The 19,839-nt window shown below is 40.5% G+C and overlaps 1 protein-coding gene across 1 annotated transcript in view; it reads left to right on the plus strand.

Moving 5' to 3' along the window:
* LOC126483859 (general transcription factor 3C polypeptide 5) overlaps nt 1-19,839 on the plus strand; it is a 71,093-nt gene that overhangs the window by 18,320 nt on the left and 32,934 nt on the right. The gene's annotated exons all lie outside the window — the stretch shown is intronic.

Raw genomic sequence — 19,839 nt, forward strand, 5'->3', positions numbered from 1 at the left:
AGCAGCTGGTCGTAGGGCTTCACGCTCATCCTCAGTCCTGGAGACTGGATCAGTGAAGTCCTCCCAACCAGGGAAACCCAAGGAGCAGTAAGAGAAATCCAAAAAGAAGATCCCCAAGACCAAGGGAATTGCGGTGGCACCCACACCACCGCTACCTACAAGCTCTGCATCTGCGGATGTGATGAAGGTTCTGGTGTCTGCTGAGGTCCTAGATCTCGCCAGACCCTCAGACACAATGGATATAGACTGCACGGGCAATAAGTCAGTGGCAGCAGGTGACCCTGAGGCATAAACTGCCTCATTGAATGTTCCATGCCTTCACGATGCCAGTTTCACGATGATGTCATCCTCCAGTGGAATTGCGGCAGTTTTTTCCACCGCCTGGCTGAACTACGGCACCTGTTAAGCTTTACACCTGCTTTCTGCATTGCTGTCCAGGAAACATGGTTCCCGGCAATGCGGACCCCTGCCCTCCGCGTCTATAAGCGATATTACAGGAACCATAGCGACTATAATTGAGTGTCAGGTGGAGTTTGGGTTTATGTCCTAAACTCAGTCTGTAATGAAATTGTGCCCCTTCAAACCCCTCTTGAAGTTATGGCTGTCAGAATAAGGACAATGCAGGAAATAACTGTCTGCAATGTATATCTTCCTCCAGGTGGTGCAGTATCCGTAAATGTATTAGCTGCACTGATTGATCAACTCCCTAAATCTTTCCTACTTTTGGGAGATTTTAATGCCCGTAACCCCTTGTGGTGTGGCACCATGCTTACACACCGAGGCAGAGATGTCGAAACTTTGCTGTCTCAGTTCGACCTCTGCCTCTTATATACTGGGGCCACCATACATTTCAGTGTGGCTCATAGTAGTTGCTTGGCCATTGATTTATCAATTTGTGGCCCAGGACTTCTCCCACCTATCCACTGGAGAGCACATGACGACCTGTGTGGTAGTGACTACTTCCCCATCTTCCTGTCACTGCCGTGGTGTCAGGCCCACGGATGCCTGCCCAGATGGACTTTAAACAAGGCGAACTGGGACGCTTTCACCTCTGCTGTCATGGTTGAATCTCCCCCACACGGAAACATGGATGTGATGGTTGAGCAGGTGACTACAGCAATCCTTTCTGTGGCAGAAAACGCGATCCCTCACTCTTCACGGTGCCCCCGACAAAAGGCAGTCACTTGGTGGTCTCCGGAAGTTGCTGAAGCAATTAAGGAGCTTTGGCTAGCTCTACAGTGGCATAAGTGGCACCCTTTCCTTGAGCTCCCCGTAGCCTTTAAATGGCTCAGTGCCCATGTTTGCCAGCTTATGAAACGGCGGAAACAGGAACGTTGGTAGAGATACATCTCTACTGTTGGGTGCCATATGTGACCTTCCCGAGTCTCGGCCATGATCAAATGTTTTTTTGGGTACCAGCCCCCAACAGGTGTTCTCAGTGTTAACATAAATGGTGTATCATCTACTGACATAATCGCGGTTGCTGAGCACTATGCTCGAGTCTCTGCATCGGAGAATTACCGCCCAGCCTTTCACACTCTCAAAAGGCGGCTAGAAGGAAAAGTCCTCTCGTACACTACACGCCACAGTGAATCGTATAACATCCAATTTACAGAGTGGGATCTCCTCAGTGCCCTTGCACATTGCCCCAACACTGCTCCTGGGCCAGATCGGATCCACAGTCAGATGATTAAACATCTCTCATCAGACTAAAAGTGACCTCTCCTTGTCATCTCCAACCGGATCTGGTGTGATGGCGTCTTTCCATCACAATGGCAGGAGAGCACCATCATTCCAGTCCTTAAACCTGGTAAAAACCCGCTTGATGTGGATAGCTATCGGCCCATCAGCCTCACCAATGTGCTGCTGGAATGTATGGTGTGTCAGCGGTTGGGTTGGGTCGGGTCCTGGAGTCACGTGGCCTACTGGCTCCGTGTCAGGGCCGCTTCCGCCAGGGTCGCTCTACCACTGATAATCTTGTGTCCCTCGAGCCTGCATCCGAACAGCCTCTTCCAGATGCCAACACCTGATAGCTGTCTCTTTTTATTTACAAAAAGTGTATGACACGACCTGGCGACATCATATCCTTGCCACATTATACGAGTGGGGTCTCTGAGGCCCGCTCCCGATTTTTATCCAAAATTTCCTGTCACTTTGTACTTTCCGTGTCTAAGTTGGTACCTCCCATAGTTCCCCCCATATCCAGGAGAATGGGGTCCTGCAGGGCTGTGTATTGAATGTATCTCTATTTTTAGTGGCCGATAATGGTTAAGCAGCAGCTGTAGGGCTGTCCATCTCACCTTCTCTGTATGCAGATGACTTCTGCATTTCGTACTGCTCCACCATTACTGGTGTTGCTGAGCGGTGTCGTCCACAAGGCGCAGTCATGGGCTCTAGCACACTGTTTCCATTTTTTGGCCGTAAAGTCGTATGTTATGCATTTCTGTCAGCGTCGTACTGTCCATCTGGAACCATAACTTCACCTTAATGACAATCCACACACTGCAGTGGATGCATACCAATTTTTAGGACTGGTTTTTGATGCCCAATTGACTTGGCTTTCTCACCTTTGTTAGCTTAAGTGGAAGTGCTGGCAGCACCTCAATGCCCTCCGCTGCCTGAGCAACACCAATTGGGATGCAGATTGCTCTACACTGTTGCAGCTCTTCAGAGCCCTTGTTCAATCCCACTGTGACTATGGGAGTCTGGTTTATGGTTTGGTGGCTCCCTCAGCGTTGCATTTACTTGACCCAGTCACGTTGGAATCCCAGGCAATGAACTTGCCGACAGCCTGGTGAAACAGGCTACATGAAAACCGCTTATGGAGATCGCCTCCTTTGCTACTGACCTGCATTCGGTACTACGCCACAAAGTTTTGTGTCTTTGGGAGACAGAATGGCATAACCTCAGTATGCACAACAAACTGCGTGCTATTACGGAGACTACAAATGTGTGGAAGACCTCCACGTGGGCTACTTACAGGGACTTTGTGGTTGTCTGTTGGCTCTGCATTGGCCACACTTGGGTGACACATGGCTACCTCCTGCTCCATGATGACCCACCTCAGTGTTGGTGCGGTGCCCGGCTGACAGTGGCCCATATCTTGATGAGCTGTCCTTCTTCGGCTGCCCTGCGATGGACTCTTTAGCTACTGGACTTGGTGACAACGCCTCATCGGCTAATTTGGTTTTACGTTTTATACCTGACGGTGGGTTTTATCATTCTATATAAGTTTTTGCACATGTCCTTTGTCCCTTTGTGTTCTCCACTCTAATGCTTTTAGGCTAGATGTTTTAATGTGTCGCAGAGTGGCTGGCTTTCCTTTTTATTCTCGTGGTCGGCCAGCCACAGTCATCTGCTCTCTTGTTTTTATCCTTTCTACCTGTTTCTTGCTTCTCTCTGTGGTTTTCTTTTCCTGTTTTGTCCATAGTAGTGTTGGTTGTCCTTCTGTCGTTCTTCTGTTTCTTCCGTTCTCCTGTTATTGTGCTGTACATCTCCTTTCTTTTCTTCTTTCCCGTGTGTAATTATTTTACCGGGAACAAGGGACTGATGACCTCGCAGTTTGGTCCCCCCCTCCTTTAAACCAACCAACCCCTTTCTATCATGGACGGGAGAAGTTGGACAGCACAAGATCGTTGAAACATCTGATAGAGGTTATTTGGAACATAAGAAAATTAATGTTCTTCATTTTTTCTCACTAGCTCCACATGCTTGTTGCTATGGGAATACTGCATTTTAATATTTGCCGTGAACTACTTAGGTGAATGAATGATTAAAAATAGACTGAAAAAAATAAAACATATGCCCATATAGGTAAACCTGCATAAGTTCCAATACTACAATGAATTCTCCTTGCTGCCTTTACCAAGGCATGTCCTTGAATCATTACCTGAACATAAACTTAATAATAACTTATAGACTAAGAATGTAGTTGCTCCATTGATAACTAATGTATCATTTTTCTCCTCACACATGCATCATTCTTACTTTAAGTACATGGATATGTAAATTCATCAACTTCTTTTTAATTCTCAAAACCAATTCTCCTTTTATAAGAGCGCAACTATTCAGAACAGGTCCATTGTTTCGGCTTACCTTTTTGAAGTCTTTCCATATTTATACTACAATTACACCTGCAATTAATAAATGTTATTGTAGACAAGCACAACCTCATTATCTTTAGTAGTTTGTTCAGAATGTGACCGTACCCCTACAATTATTCTTTCTTTCACTGTAGATAGATACTTTCCGTATAGTGTTTTGTTCATTGTTGGTATAGCTACCATGTAAATTTGTAACACCGTAAATAATAGTGTAGTTTGTAGATAGGTTTCTGTAATCAGTCATTCTTTCTTCCTCTGTAAATCTTCTTTTATATTAAACCTCCTTGCTGTGTTAGTTTTATCCTTGTAGTGAAGACAGCTTCGTTTCAGTAGTAATTAACAAACATTAAAACCTCCAGAATATAGCTTATTTGGCGGTTAGATGCCAAGTTTGCATTGCATCTGGTGTGCAAGGCGGTGTGTTGCACTGAACTGTTTCTGCGCATGCACTGTAGTTGTTGTCATATGTGTTAGCTGCTACTATGGATGCGCATCCTCTCCCTCTTGTAATACAACTTTACATGTTTACATCTGAAGTGAATTATCACATTGTATTTGGGAAATGTACGTATTGTGTAATGAATTGGCAGCAATGTGGTCATGTTTGATTTTCAGGCTTCATATATAGCATTGTGACATTAAACAGGATCTTAAATTACTAGAACTTACTGTGCTTCCATTTAAAAACATATAAATAAATAAAATGATAATCTTCTCTTAAAATTAAGCGAACAATTGTCACATACATGTTATATTGAAATATTTCATTTCTTCATGTACAGTACTTCAAGTGAGGTTTGACCTTTGTCCAATTATTTTAGCGTACAAATTTTATTCTTCATTTTGTTTCAAATTCTAAAGGTTTTGTGGGCACTGCAGGATGTAGTTCGGTCAACTTTGACTTGTATGAGTGCTTTGTCCTTTGGCAAGTAATGCAGTTTCATATTACTCCGAGAACTGTTCTCCACAAGTTGGAAAAGTAGCAGTATATACGAGGGTTGGAACTTAAATAGTGGCAACTATTTATTCACAACCGACACAAAAGAGTTACATGTTTGCACCTGTTACTGTCCTTCAGAGTAGTCACCAGCGTTGTGTAGAACCCGTTGCCAGCAATGTGGAAGGCGTAGTATACCGTTAGCAGAGCCTGTTCTGTTGATGGTGCGAATGGAGCGTTCTGAAGTTATGGTGATTCTCATGTACGACTGTGCTGGTGTTATCCTAGCACATTAAGTTCCTCCACGGCAATCTGCCAGTGCACAGTATTACTGTTCGTTTTTGGAGCATCACCTGCGACCAGCTTTGCGAAAGAAGCAGCGACACTTTCTGCGCAACCCACCCGTCATGCATGGGTGCATACTGTACCATCCACCATACTCCCCAGACTTAAGTCCTTGTGACTTTGATTTGATTCCGAAGATGAAGGAACCACTTTTTGGCATTCGCTTCAGAACTGTTCCAGACATTCAACAGGCAGTAGACCGCGCCATTTGCACTATCAACAGAACAGGCTCTGCTAACGGTAAACTACGCCGTCCACATCGCTGACAATGGGTTCTACACAACGCTGGTGACCACTTTGAAGGACAATAACAGGTGTTAACATGTAACTCTTTTGTATTGGTTGTGAGTGAATAGTTGCCACTATTTAAGTTCCAACCCTCATATTTATCTTGTTGGTGCGTTTGGAAACCCCATAGTGGCTCGATAGATTGTGAGTGTACAAAATGAAATCATCTTTGTAACTTTCTGGTAAACACACATGGCACTGTTCTTGATTCAGTGATGAAACTGGACTCCCTCATGTATAGTATAGAACTTCTTCAAATTTTCGTTGTAATTTTCAGACAGTTTTGAACTTACCTTTCTCCATTGTAGGTTCCCTCTTGCAGTTGCTCCAAACTCTTACACGTCTTTACATAATATATCTGTTGTGTCTTGTCCTGCATACGCAGAACCCTAATTTCAGAATTCTGTTTTGTGAATCCCAAGAATTCATCAAGCCCTTGAGGTAACCCTGACAAGGGGCCTTTGATTATGTTTTGTTTATCCTTGATGTATACGATTCCAAAACTGAACTGCAAGTACATGCACCTCCTGGCTAACCTGCGGTGTAATAGGTTGTGTGTCAACGGAAAAGAAAGTGCTTGATGGTCACAGTAGACTTTGATGTGCTTGCCCCACAAGTAGTACTCAGATTTCTTAAATACCCATATAACTCTGTGAGCCTCAAGCTCTATGATGGAATATGACCATGTGGATTCAGGAAGTGTTCTACTAGCAAAACTAATTATCTTGGGTGTTGGTCCCCCATCATCTTCAGCGATCTGAAATAAGCATGATGCTAATCCTTGTGAAGACGCATGTGTACCCAAGCAAAAATCCTGTGACATTTCAGGGTGGTGTATGTTTGCATGTAGTGAGGCTTCCTTTATTTTGTCGAAGTCTGCTTGACATTGATCAGTCCATATCCATGGATTGTTTTTCCTCAAAAGATTCAGCAATGTGTCACTGTTCAATAACTGATCTGGAAAGAATTTCCTAAAAAATGAAATCAAACCGATACATGCCTTGAGTTGTTTTTTATTCTGTGGCATTGGAAAATGTTTGATTGTATCAAGTTTTCCTGGATCAGGTAGTATACCAAGTGGCGAAACAAGTTGACACAGGAATTTGACCTTTTCTTTACCAAACTCAGACTTCATTAAATTAGCTGTGACCCCATGTTCTGCAAATTGGTGTAATACCTGTGCCAAAAGCATCATATGTTCTTCGCATGTGGGAGTAGCTATTAACAGGTCATCAACATAGAGAGTGACTCGAGAGAAGAGCTCTGGTCCTGAAATTTTGTCCTATGTGGAAATGAAAATACCCACTCTCAAGTTAAAAATTCATAGCTCCTACCCCAACACACAAACATTATGTCCTTCCTGCTATCTTCATGTAATGCTATTTCCTGACACTACTGTAGGGCTTGGCAACAACTAAAACAAGGCTACAATACAGGTAATATGAGAGTTTAATGATCTTTCAATTTATCATCCTTTCAATTTCTTTCCTCATAGCTTCTCGTTTTGCCCAAGGAATTGGATATGAAGGAAAGCGGAATGTCTTGTATGGGTAAAAGTCCATTTTATACTTGTAACCCTTTATTACCCTGGTGCACCTTCTAAATACTTGCACGTGCCGAAGTATTTCTTCCTGTAGGTCCCTCCTTCTGGTCCTGTGACAAACAAGCAGATTCACTTACCTTAGTTCGGACAGTCTCTGGGTTCATGTCTTCTTCACACAGCTGCTCATCCTTTTGTGTATCAAGGAACAGTACGTTTGAATATGACAATTGTACTCTGATATCAGTACTCATTTCAGTGTATTTTCGGTTGTGCTGGTTTTGGTTAAATTGACTGATAAACTCTCCTCATTGATTACAAAGAAACATTTTCCTTCCCCTATGTCAATCTGTAGTTTGAGCTGTCTAAAGGTATCCATTCCAGTAAGACAGTTTACTACAAGTTTTTCCACTACCATACAAATACACTTTAGGGAAAAATTGCTGATAGTAATTGATATTAATGCCTGAAGTTTAACTCCTTTTGACTGGTTCCCACTGTAGTCTGAATACAACTATTCTGCACCGAAAAAGTTGGTACATGATGCCGTCTTAGTAGCTCATTAAACAGACCTTGTGATATTACATTTGTTGATCCACTGCTGTCAAGTACCTCAGGTACATCTAGATCACATATCTGGGCATTAATTACAGCTTGCACTGACTCCTCATTATCCTTGTCTAAATTGTTTACATCTTCCAGACACTGTTCTTCTTTCATATCTACCCCTTGGGCATATCTGAGAAAGTAATTATGAATAAATTGCATGCCCCCACCCTTTTATTGTGCTTATCGTGACCTGTTTGAGTTTTTGTGATTGGCTGGAGGCTTAGCCTCATCATTCAACTGCCTGCAAGTTGTGGCATTGACCTTGTCGGTTCGTGTCCTGTATTGCCCTGGAATTAAATTCTCCTTGACCTGGACCCCCACTGGATATATAATTGTTGTTGCATTGACTGCAATTGTTGAGTGGAGGACTGTTGGATGGCCTGTTGCGGTCAGTTCCTGCCAATTACTGTATTGGTTATCCCCAATGGCTGCGGGTGCATTGTGAACTTGTTGGCCGCCGCCCCTCTGTTCGGTATAAGCTGGCCTATTGTAATTCTGTTCGTGATTTCCTTTGAAACCTTACTTATGCTTTTGGTTTCCCCCGTTACCATAAATATTTCTTGTATTATTGCTGTTGCACAGGACACACAGGTGCCAATTGTGTTGGTTATTGTTACTATTGCCATTCTACTGTTAACTATTTTGTGGAGGCACACACTGCATATTAATGTTCTGTATTTGCAATGGCCCTTCTTCACACCCTAGGTTGAGTCAAGTATGGAAAAGAAATACTCTATATCATTTTCAGGTGTTGTGATCAGCTTTTTCCTGATGTGGGTGGGCTGGTAACTTTTTAGTATTTTCAATACCTCTAAATGGGAAGCTGGGTTTGTCCAGTATCTGATTTTGTTTAAGTATTTTTCAAAATACTCCCTCAGTCCCCCATGCTTACTACTGAATGACGATGGGTTGAAAACCTCTCAACGTAGCCTCTCTTGGACTGCTGTGGGCCAATATTTGTCCAAGAAAGCCTGTACAAATTGCTCATAGGTATGGCACCTCTCACCCATATCTGTTGGCCACGATAAAGCATTGCCCGTGTGTACTCCACGATGAACTGGATCTTCTGTGCTTCTGTCAGGTTGTGGGGTATGGTGTTTGTTCTCTTACCTTCTGTTTAAAAAATCGAAAATTGCCTATGATGAAGCAGACCCTCATCTGCTAATACAGTAGACAAACATGCAGTACTGTCTGTTGCCAGTGTGGTACTGTTCAGACGCAAATGATTACACTCTGGTTATGTTTGCACAACTGATATTGATATTGGCAGTTCGTGTTACATTTTGTGATTTTTTTTTCCTTCTTCGTCTGGAGGGCTGGTAGCAAATGGTTGATAAGCATCACCACTGTATATCCTGCCTGACTTGACCTGATTCCTTGTTGCTGCCATCTCTCTTGTGACATCCGCAACATTAATTAGACTGCTCTCCAGCTACTCTTCCCTTGTCTTTAAGCCTAGCTCAGTCCTAATAATCAATCTGTTTTTACTGTTCTTTACTACCTCTTCAACTGCTTTGCGTAGTTCTTATGCTCTTGTACGGCCTTCTGTGCAAGGATTGTACCCTTATCTAGCATTCCTAATTTTGCTCTATCCTTTAAATTCTTTACCTCCTTTTCAATTTTTTCTTGGGCTTTCTTTACGAACTTAGTGCCTAGATCTAAATTACTCCGTTTTACCCACAGCTCCTGTACTTCTTCCAACAAATCTTTACATAAAGATTGCAACTCATTAACAGTACCTGTCATAGTTTCTAAATTTTTTCAAAATTTCTGACTGAGTCTCTTGCATCTGAGTCTGCACATCATTCATGTCCTTTAGCTTACCTTTCATTTCCTCTTGTGCCTCATCTACAGATGACACTTTTTGATCTGGTTGGTTATCTCCTGACATACATCAGTGAATAATTCCATCTTTAATTTGTTCCCTATATCTGCAAATTCGCATGTTAAATTATTAGAAAGGGCAGTATATAGATTTTGATTTAGATTATCGAACTTCTGTGATAGGTCATTCTCAAAAACCATCAAATCTTTGCTTTTGTTCATTTTTCAAATCACGAAATTTTTCACCAATTTTCTTGGTTTGTTGTGTAGAAAAACTATGAAATAAATTCTTCATTAGGACATGAGGCCTTTATATATGCCCTGCATTGATGATGCTTTAATGTCTTGTATACATACTGCTTTTTGTTCCGTCACATTTGAAACAAGTTCTCATGACGTGGAGAAACTGAAATTTACTGATTCGTCACTAGCACATCTTTCACTGGCTTCATGCGAGAAAATGCTTCTTAGTGAGATTTGAAAGCTGGCCTCGTCTACCGTAAGTATGGTAGCATCATGAGGTAAGACATTCTTGTCATCAGCATAAATTGAATTTGTGTAATATTCCTGGCTGCTGTCGATATGATTGACATTTTTGGTGTCACTATCATTTGTTGTCACACTCTTTGTGATGACATTTTATATCTACACTATTGTCATTAATTGGCACAAGCCTTTCAACTGGTTCCATTTTGTAAATCTTTTTTAAAGTTATAAACATGAAATAAAATTGATTTTTAATCTTAAAACTGATTTGAAGAATTTTCTTTATCACTACATGATGCCAGTATTGCAGATTTTTTTTGCCATTTACAATTTTTGTATCCACATTCTGAAAAAATCAAAATAATGTTAACCCAAATCTCTGTTGCCTTAAAAGAAAATGCTTCAAACTTAAGACAGGACAGGATAAGGTACTGATACTACTTTTGGTTAAGGCTTTGCCAGGTGTGATCATGTGAGATATAAGTTGGAGTTCTTTCCTGTTTTATAGGCAATCTTCTTAAATGTTGTTGGTAGAATTCTTCCGGTTAACCAGTTGTAATTTATGTGTACCGTGTGGTGTTTGACCTTAGGTTTCTCTCGGCAGTATCCCAGTCATGAAATAAAGTAAATAAAAAAAATTAGTAGAATAAATGTTACACAACATGTTTTATATCATTTATTATGGTATCTGTCTAGTCTATCTGCCACCGTCTAGGAAATAGCCGCCAGTTCTACTGATTAAGTAATAATTTTATGAATAATGATTACGATGGAAATTTGCTGGTGCCGCAATGGAGGTGAAACAATAGTGAGTTCACTCAGAAATGAGTGTTTCAGCTAATTTATGGACAACAACGCACACTCCAGACAGTCAGACTTTAACATATAATATTGGATTATGTTCTTAGAACCTTGACATTATTTACCTTCTCTTCTTCTTTGAAGACAATATTATGGCATCCGGCTTGCTCTGCTTAAACTTCTTGCTCTCAGAAGTATAACAGACACTGGTAATGCAGATAGTTAGGATAGGTCAGGTGAAATAAGGAACTGTTAAGTGAAGTTGACTTCATACCATAAGAATTAATATATTTCACATTATTAGTGAACTAAACTGAAACCCACACTCTCTGTCGTAGACAGAAAATTCAGACGATACAAGATCAATGAAACATCTGACTGAAGTTTTTACAAACATAAGAAAATTAGTGTTTTTTTGTCATTTCACGCTAGCTTCACAGGTTTGATTGCTGTGGGCATACTGCATTTTAATCTTTGCCATAAACTGATTAAGCGAATGAATGGATAAAAATAGATAGAAAAAATAAAACATGAACCCACATAGGTAAACCAGCATAAATTCCAATACAGAGGCCCACCAGAGGTGAGCGCTAAGTCCAGGAAGGTGGTCTTAGTAATCATAGATGGTCTGGTGGTGGCTGGTACTTTTAGTGGTTGCGTATTGTTCTGTGTTGACTCGGCGCCTGGGATAGCCCTCACGTCGTGGTGGGTAACACCAGACTGATCCTGTTCTTGCTATATGGGAGGGCATTTGTACTTAATTGTAACTCACTTGCCGAGGTGCAGCTTTCCATCACATACTCAAAACACGTCAGTGGTCCATGGGTGTGGTAAGAGGTTACTATTGCAGAGGCTGGATCATAGTTTTAACTGATTCGCCAATAACACAAGTGTGCTCCTTGCCTGGATGTAGCAACTGTCGGGCTGTCGGATGTTGCAGTGGCGTTATGACTTCCTTTGTGCCTGCTGCCATCTTGTGTCCACTATGGCAGTACTGCTATTTTCCCTGGCAGCGCCCAAAATTTATTGGCGGTGCTACATTACAAAAGCACGATATATTTGGGAGCACCTTTGTGGGTACGCTTGGCATGAAGACAGAATTATACTGTTTTACAAAGTCTTTGTTTGATTCCTTTTGTGCTATTGCAGCACAATCTATGCATTAGAATAATCTTCGTATCAAAAAATGTGTGATGGCACCTATCCAAAGAGCTCTAGGTTGACATCTAAAGGCTTTAGAACAATCACGTTACCTTGCATAAGCACAGAAGCTTGTGAACTACCACTGTGCACCCAGTGGAACTCCCTGGTGATGTGATATACTCGTATTGTGAAGAAATTGCTACAGCCCCAAACTATAATGTCAATGATCATACACTAGTTGAACATTTGTTAGTCAGCTGTACAACAGCGATTAGACTATAAGGGACTTGAACGAGGGAGCACCTTACATTTCGAGATACAGTGGTCGTGCGTATTTTAACCAAGAATTGGGATGAATGTCCTCCTTGGTTTTAGGGAGGTTTAAAAGGCCTTGAAGCTTGGCAGAGTGCAAGAAATTGTGTACTTCAGATTATATTATTACAGCGTATTTTATCAATTACAGGCCAACACCACCATTTTAAATCCATTTATGGCAATAGGTCCAAGTAAGGACAGGCAGTCAGTCGGCTGTTTAGCTGTTCGCTGGCAGTGCCACCTTCTAAATGAATTAACACTGTTCAGTGCAGTACTGACTCTGATTTTAAGGATGCAGGAGAGAGAGAGATGTAAACAAGACAAAAATTTTCTCATCTGTAGGATACCAGGGAACATGGAAATCGATGGGATTGTGCACCCTAGGGAGCGGCCAGACTTCGTGAAGGAATCTTTGTGATGCAGTGCACCACCCATTGCATACTATTACTTCACAGAACAGGAAAATGACCCTTGGTCAATGGAAGTGTGTGCCAATGGAGATACAGAAGTAGTAGTTTGGGCCAATAGAAGGGATCTGAAAAGTTACTGTGAATGTCATTACAGTCACGTTGATGGAGAGAGACCACACAATATGCCTAAGAATAGGCCCCTACCATACACTGAAGTTACCAAAGTCAACGGGTAGCGATATGCACATATACTGTTGGTGGTAGTACACAAGGAACAAAAGGGCAGAGCATTGGTGGAGCAGTCATTTTTACTTGGTTTATTCATGTGAATAGGTTTCCAACTTGACTATAAGCACACGACGGGAATTAACAGACTTTAAAGATGGAATGGCAATTGGAGCTATATGCATGGGACATTTCTTTTACGAAATCATTAGGAAATTCAATATTCTCAGATCCACAGTGTCGAGTGTGCTGAGGTTACCAAATTTCAGGCATTACCTATCATCGTGGACAATGCAATGGATGACAGCCTACACTTAATGACTGACAGCAGGGGCATTTGCATAGAGCTGTCAGTGCTAACAGTCAAGCAACACTGCATGAAATATCCAGAGAAATCAATGTGGGATATATTATGAATGTAGCCATTAGGACAATGTGGCAAAAGTTGGCAGCATGCTGTGACAGCAGATGGCCGATGCAAGTGCCTTTGCTAACAGCATGACATCACCTGCAGTGTGTTTCCTGGGTTTGTGGCTATATCAGTTTGATACCAGATAGGTGGAAAGCCATTGTCTGGTCAAATGAGTCCCGATTTCAGTTGGTAGGAGCTGATGATAGGGTTTGAGTGTGACGCAGACCCCACGAATCCATGTACGCAAATTGTCAACAAGGCATTGTGTAAGCTGGTGGTGGCTTCATGATGGTGTGGGCTGTGATTACATGGAATGAACTGGAACCTCTGGTCCAATTGAACAGATCATTGACTGGAAATAGGTATGTACGGCTACTTGGAGACCATGGACTTCAGTTTTCTCAGACAATGATGAAATTGTCACCTGGTCACAATTGCTTGCAATTGGTTTGAAGAACACTCTGGACAGTTCTAGCGAATCATTTGGCCACACAGATCACCTGACATGAATCCAATCAAACATTTAGGAGACATAATCAAGAGGTCAGTGTGTACACAAAGTCCTGCACCTGCACACCTTCACAGTTATAGTCGGCTATAGAGCCAGTGTGGCTCAATATTTCTGTTGGGGACTTATGACTTGTTGAGCCCATGACACATTAAGTTGCTGCACTGCACTGGGCAAAAGGAGGTCCGTCACAACATCAGGAGGTATCCCATGATTTTTCTCACATCAGTATGTAGTAAGTATCCTTTTTTCCCCGTTTGGAGATGGCTTGTAATACAACTTAGAGAAGTAATATCCTTGAACAGCTCCATATTTACCATTTTGAGGGACATCTTCCCATCTTGATATGGCCTTACTTCCACCCATGTTATGTTAAATATAAAGTTTCGTAATTAGCGGGTATCAGAAAACTGTGTTCTCCATTGGTGTATTGAATGAAAAACACTGTCTTTATCACTTTTTTTTTAACGATGACCAATTCCAATCTGACTAGCGATCATCTTCAAGGCTAAAGTGGAAAGAGGAATTGGGGGGTGACAAAATAAAAAATAATCTCAGTGTAATCTGTAAATAATACCTTAAATGAGACTATAAATAATATTAAAACATTTTGAACTTATTTGTGCCTGATGCTGCAAGGTGTAGTTTGATGTTAGTAGTGAAAATGACATGAAATTAATGCACTGGCCATTGACTTGTGCATAAGTCACATGACTGACTATGCATTTTCCCCATTGCATCCTCTATATTTTTTTGCCAGACCTTACCTAATTTTTTGTATTATTACACCTCTTTTTTCCTTTATCAAGCATTGATCTAAAGGTGCTCTGCCAGACAGAGGGACACAAGTCGTCATTAAAAAAAGATAATAATATAGTTGGCATTTTTCATTAATTAAATATTAAGTTGATGATGTCCCATCCAGATTGTTTAATCTAAGAGAATAGTGTCCCTCAGTGTTGTGTTTTAAGCATGACCCTGCTTAATAATTATTATACACTAATGACCAAAACTTCAGCATAATCTTGAAAACACGGACAGGAAAATGAAAATATGAGCAGTCACCAAACATCACCATAAATATTTACCTACAGCCCTACTTGTTCACACTGTGTAGGAAAGGAGTACACTGGAATGACAGAAGTCGGGGGATATTGATAAGCACATATACTGGTGGCGATATGGCGATAGTATCGCATATGCAAAGTATAAAATGGCGGTACACTGATGGAGGTGTCATTTGTCCTCAGTTACTTCAAGTGGTAAGCCTTCTTATGTGATTATGGTTGTACGACGTGAATTAACAGACTCTGAACATGAATGGTAATTGGAACTAGAGACATGAGACTTTTCTTTTTGGAAATTGTTAGGAAATCCAATGTGAATAGTGGTGTAACTGGATGATAAACAAAAACATTACTACAGACCACTCTTGTCTCAGTCTTGTTTGCTCGTTTATTGTGAGCAGAGTATAGCCTCTTGGTGAAGCTGGCAACATAATGGCATAAAGATGCCATTCTGGACCCTGTGTTGCAGGATAGGATACTTGGCTACCTGAAAGCAGATCGGAGAGAGATAAAAGACTCATTATCTTTGGATGTGCCACAAATTGTCATTTTGAGACTTTGTCGATGATTTCAAGACACAGGAGATGTTAGTTATAGGCCAGTACAAGTCGCACAAGAATAACCACTCCACAGCAGGACCAATATCTGTCCATAACGGCCTGACGATATTGGAGTAGACCAGCAAGACTAGCTGCAGAGCTTGCAGTTGCCTCAGGAGTTGATGTTTCCTGGCAAACTGTGTATCGGTGGCTCACTACTGCAAGGCTGTTTGCCAGAAGTCTGGCTATGTGTATCCTGCTCACTCCAGTGCAGGCTGCTCATGTGTTTTGTGGAGTCAGCAACATCAAAATTGTGTCCACGAATGAATGGAGGAATGTGCTCCTATGAATCCCACCTTAGTTTGCAAAAGATTCTCATTGTAAATTACTCTGGAGATAACCTGATTGCCAATAAAACTCCAGGAACACTGTGGAAAGGGACCAGTTTGGTGGTGATGGCGAAATGGTGTGGGGGGGGGGGGGGGCCACGATGTTGAATGGCTGTACGAACCTGCACATCTTCGTAGGTGGTCGGAGGAATACTGTAAACCCTCAGAGGTAAACAGATGATGCACAGTTACTACATGTTCACCTTTTCAGAGCCGAACTTGGTCCAAACTTCATCTTATGATAACACCCGTCTGGATAGAACTGCTCTGGTGGAAGATTTTCTTGAAGATGAAAATGCTCGTTGCATGGGTTGGCCAGCAAGGGTTCCAGATCTGAATCCTATCGAACATGCCTGGGATGCATTAGGGAAGTGAAATGTATCCCTTCAGCCTCCACCAAGGACACGTCCAGAGTTGTGGCTGTTACGGGTAACCATATTCCCTGTTAACAGCTTCTTTTGTTGTGGAAGAGATTTTCCAGTTGTGTTATTTTCCTGCAGATCAGAAGTTTTCTGCATTATCTTTAGGGCACTATTGTATGTCAAATGTCTAGTAATGAAGCTGTGGCTTGTTCATTAATTCTTCCGACATTCTGATAAGGCAATATGTCCTCTTTTCATGACTATGCTTAACTTTTGAGCACTAGTGTAGCTTAACAATCACAGTAAGAGAGCCTGTGGAGGGCTCCTTATTTGTGGGTGATATCTCAGTTTGTTGTTTTTCTTATAACTTGCAGCATTAAGGCCCCTATTGCACTGTAAAATAACTTTACCCAATATCTTTTATAGAATATATAATCTTTCATGGTTTATGGGGTGCCTTCATAAAATCTTTTATGAATGTTAGTGTGTTATCCTAGCTTTTAAAAAATATTTGTCAAAACAACGATAGTCAAACATTTTTTTTTACTGAAAAAGTATTTCTGTTCATTTTAATGATTTATGTCACATTTTGAACCCTCCTGAAATTGAATAAGAGACACCATTTTAAATTTTAATGTTTCTGAACCCCATTTTATTTATATATTTATTTTTAAATGAATTTATCTAGTTGTCACATCTGAGGGATCTGAAAGCACAGATCTCACTACATTAAACATTTTAAAGCGCATCAGTCACGACATGATGTGCAGACAGAAATCATCTGCTATATGCTGGTATTGGAAATATTTATTGGCTGAGAGCATCAGTGAAAACATTACTTTTCACTTTTAAGTGTGCTTCAGTCAATGCTCACAAAATTATTTAGCAATTATACCAGTTTTGACTGTCTAGTCATTATCAGTACCCAGACAATATTTACAGACTTCTGATAATGACTGGATAGTCAAAAATGGTATAACCAATAATAATTTTTGGATCAGTGACTGAAATAAACTTTATAGTCATTCGCTTCAGTTTCATCAAGTCTTGGTTGACAATGCTTGCCTGATGTATGCATTTGTTAGGCCATTTTATCTGGAGGGCCACAATAGTGTTCTGTATGAGGATATTAGGTTGACCTCAGGGACCTGCCGCATTCCTAACATTTGTGCAGAAGCTGGCGAATCGCCACTTTCTATCTGGCAGCAGCTCCTGTAACATGTAGTTGTAAGCCCAGTGCTGTTCACACCTATGTACTCACAATCAGTCATGCTCATACAGTTCCAGTAAACTATTAATTGCATATTAATTTGTGTGATTTCATAGCGGTGTCAGGTGTTGGAGAAAAACTGAGTAAGTGAACAAGGTATGAACTGCAAACAATTATACTAATGTGTATCATACAGGTTCTATCTCTGAAAATGTTCAAGATAGACTATGCCATCAGAACTTCTTTGCTTCAAATGAACATTTTTGCTGCTTTCCAGGATACCAAAATCTACTCCTTATTAAAGTGCCACCCATAATAGTGAGAGGAGGGAAGCACTTTAATTACTACTGACACTGAGCAAGAAAAATATACGGTATCTCAAGTTCTGTCTGTAGTTGGAAAGTGGTAATAGTGAATTTGCAGTCATACCATCAGAGCAACTCCATAATTTGAGCCTTCACCATTCACAAGTATGAAGACAAGTGAAACTAGAAAAATTCAGTCACAGTTAATGAAAGTTCACATAGTAATTTAGCTGTTCAATATGATGAGATACTCAACTTTGATATCCTTGGGGGTTGTTGCTTCAGAAAGTCATGAATCCTTGCATTACTGTAGTAGCAAATTTGAAATAAAACACAAAGTCTAATATTTTTGTTGTCATGTATTGTGACTGATAACCAAGTACATAGGTGGAATATGCATTGGCCGTCTGACAGCCTCTGAAAGACTCTCACACAAACCACTTCCAAAAGACAAAAATGCAGGCAGGCAGACCCTATGGCTCATGTGTCGCTTCATTTTATATAAAACAAAACAAGTGAATATGTTATCGAATTTGAGATTTACAAAATAACAATTAAAAGTCATGAGATAATTTTGGTTACATGTCTCGAACAACAGGCCACAGGTTGCCTGCCCTACATGTTCTAATATTCTATTTGGAAATGTTTACTTAATTTCACATATAATTTCAGTGAATTTACTGCACAACAATTTAAATTATATTTTAGTTAATTATAAACAAATTACTTTGAATGAAATATTACTAACAGTACTTTGGTTTGCTCTCAAGTAGAGCTATCATTTTAGATGATAATAATGAATGAACATTGTAGCTTTTCAGAAATAGGGGAAAGGTAAGTTTTCAAGAATATGGGGTGCAACATGATTGGACAGTTCACATCAAGAAATTTCAAAGTTGAATAAATATTAAACAGATTATCCACTTTAGCTGCTAATATAAATCAGGTAGTCTATTAATGTGAAATTTAACCCGAGGTAATAAATTCACCTGTACTAATTTATTAAAGGGCAGTTTGTTACTGTAACTGGGTATAGACATAACAGTATAAAGTCCAGAAAGTTGAAAATTCAAGCCAAAATGACCTCTTCTGAGGATGTTGACATGAGGAAGGAATTTCAGATAGGGATGGGAAAGTAGTCCCATTTCATTTACACTCATAATAATAAAATCTGATGGCTGAGGAAAAGTCAAGTTGCATGCTTATGTTTGTTTTGAGGAGAGTAACTGAGGAACAGTCCAAATGCTACAACCTGCAGCTGAAAAATTACAAATGAAAAGTTTGAAGGAAAATGGTTGTAGTTATGACACTTAACAATGATGTACTAGGCACTGATCACTGATAAATCACAGGTATTGTTCAGCCTAAGATTTGTGGGACCATCTGTTTATATTAGTGGAACTAGTGCAAGTTTAAAGATTCACAGGAACATTCTGTAAGTGATCTGTCATTTAAATACTCATCAAATATAGGAGGAATAATTCCTTTGGTGTTTTGTTTGGAAATCGTTTTTTTAAGTGTGTGTTCACATATTTAATGTTCCACTCCCTCTGTTGAATAAGTTCTCTGTTGCTTGATTTTTAAATGACTGACCCTGAGACTAAAAAACTATTTGCTATGCAATGGGACTCGGGGCAAGTAAGACTAGCAACCTGCTTCCCTGGTACTTTAAATATGATGCTGGCAACAATCGGAGCAAAATGCCCCGGATCTTTGGAGGTGACGGAGTCCCACCTCTAACTGACAAACCAGGGACTCCTAAGATATGACTTGGCAATGTTAGCACTGTATAGGGGATCATGGAGGAATTTTATAAGGGGGGCTATGCTGAAAGGCATAATCAGTCTTAAATGATGATGATGATGATGATGATGATGATGATGATGAAATGGAATATTTTGTAAATTTTACAATTATCAATTAGTGGAAAATCGTGTGGTATGCCTATATTTGGATTACTGTATATGAAGTTGATTTAGTTACAGTGGTCATTATTTTTTATCTAATGGGTAGCAAAATGT

This window comes from Schistocerca serialis, chromosome 6 (assembly GCF_023864345.2).
Source record: "Schistocerca serialis cubense isolate TAMUIC-IGC-003099 chromosome 6, iqSchSeri2.2, whole genome shotgun sequence".
Classification (NCBI taxonomy): Eukaryota; Metazoa; Arthropoda; class Insecta; order Orthoptera; family Acrididae; genus Schistocerca; species Schistocerca serialis.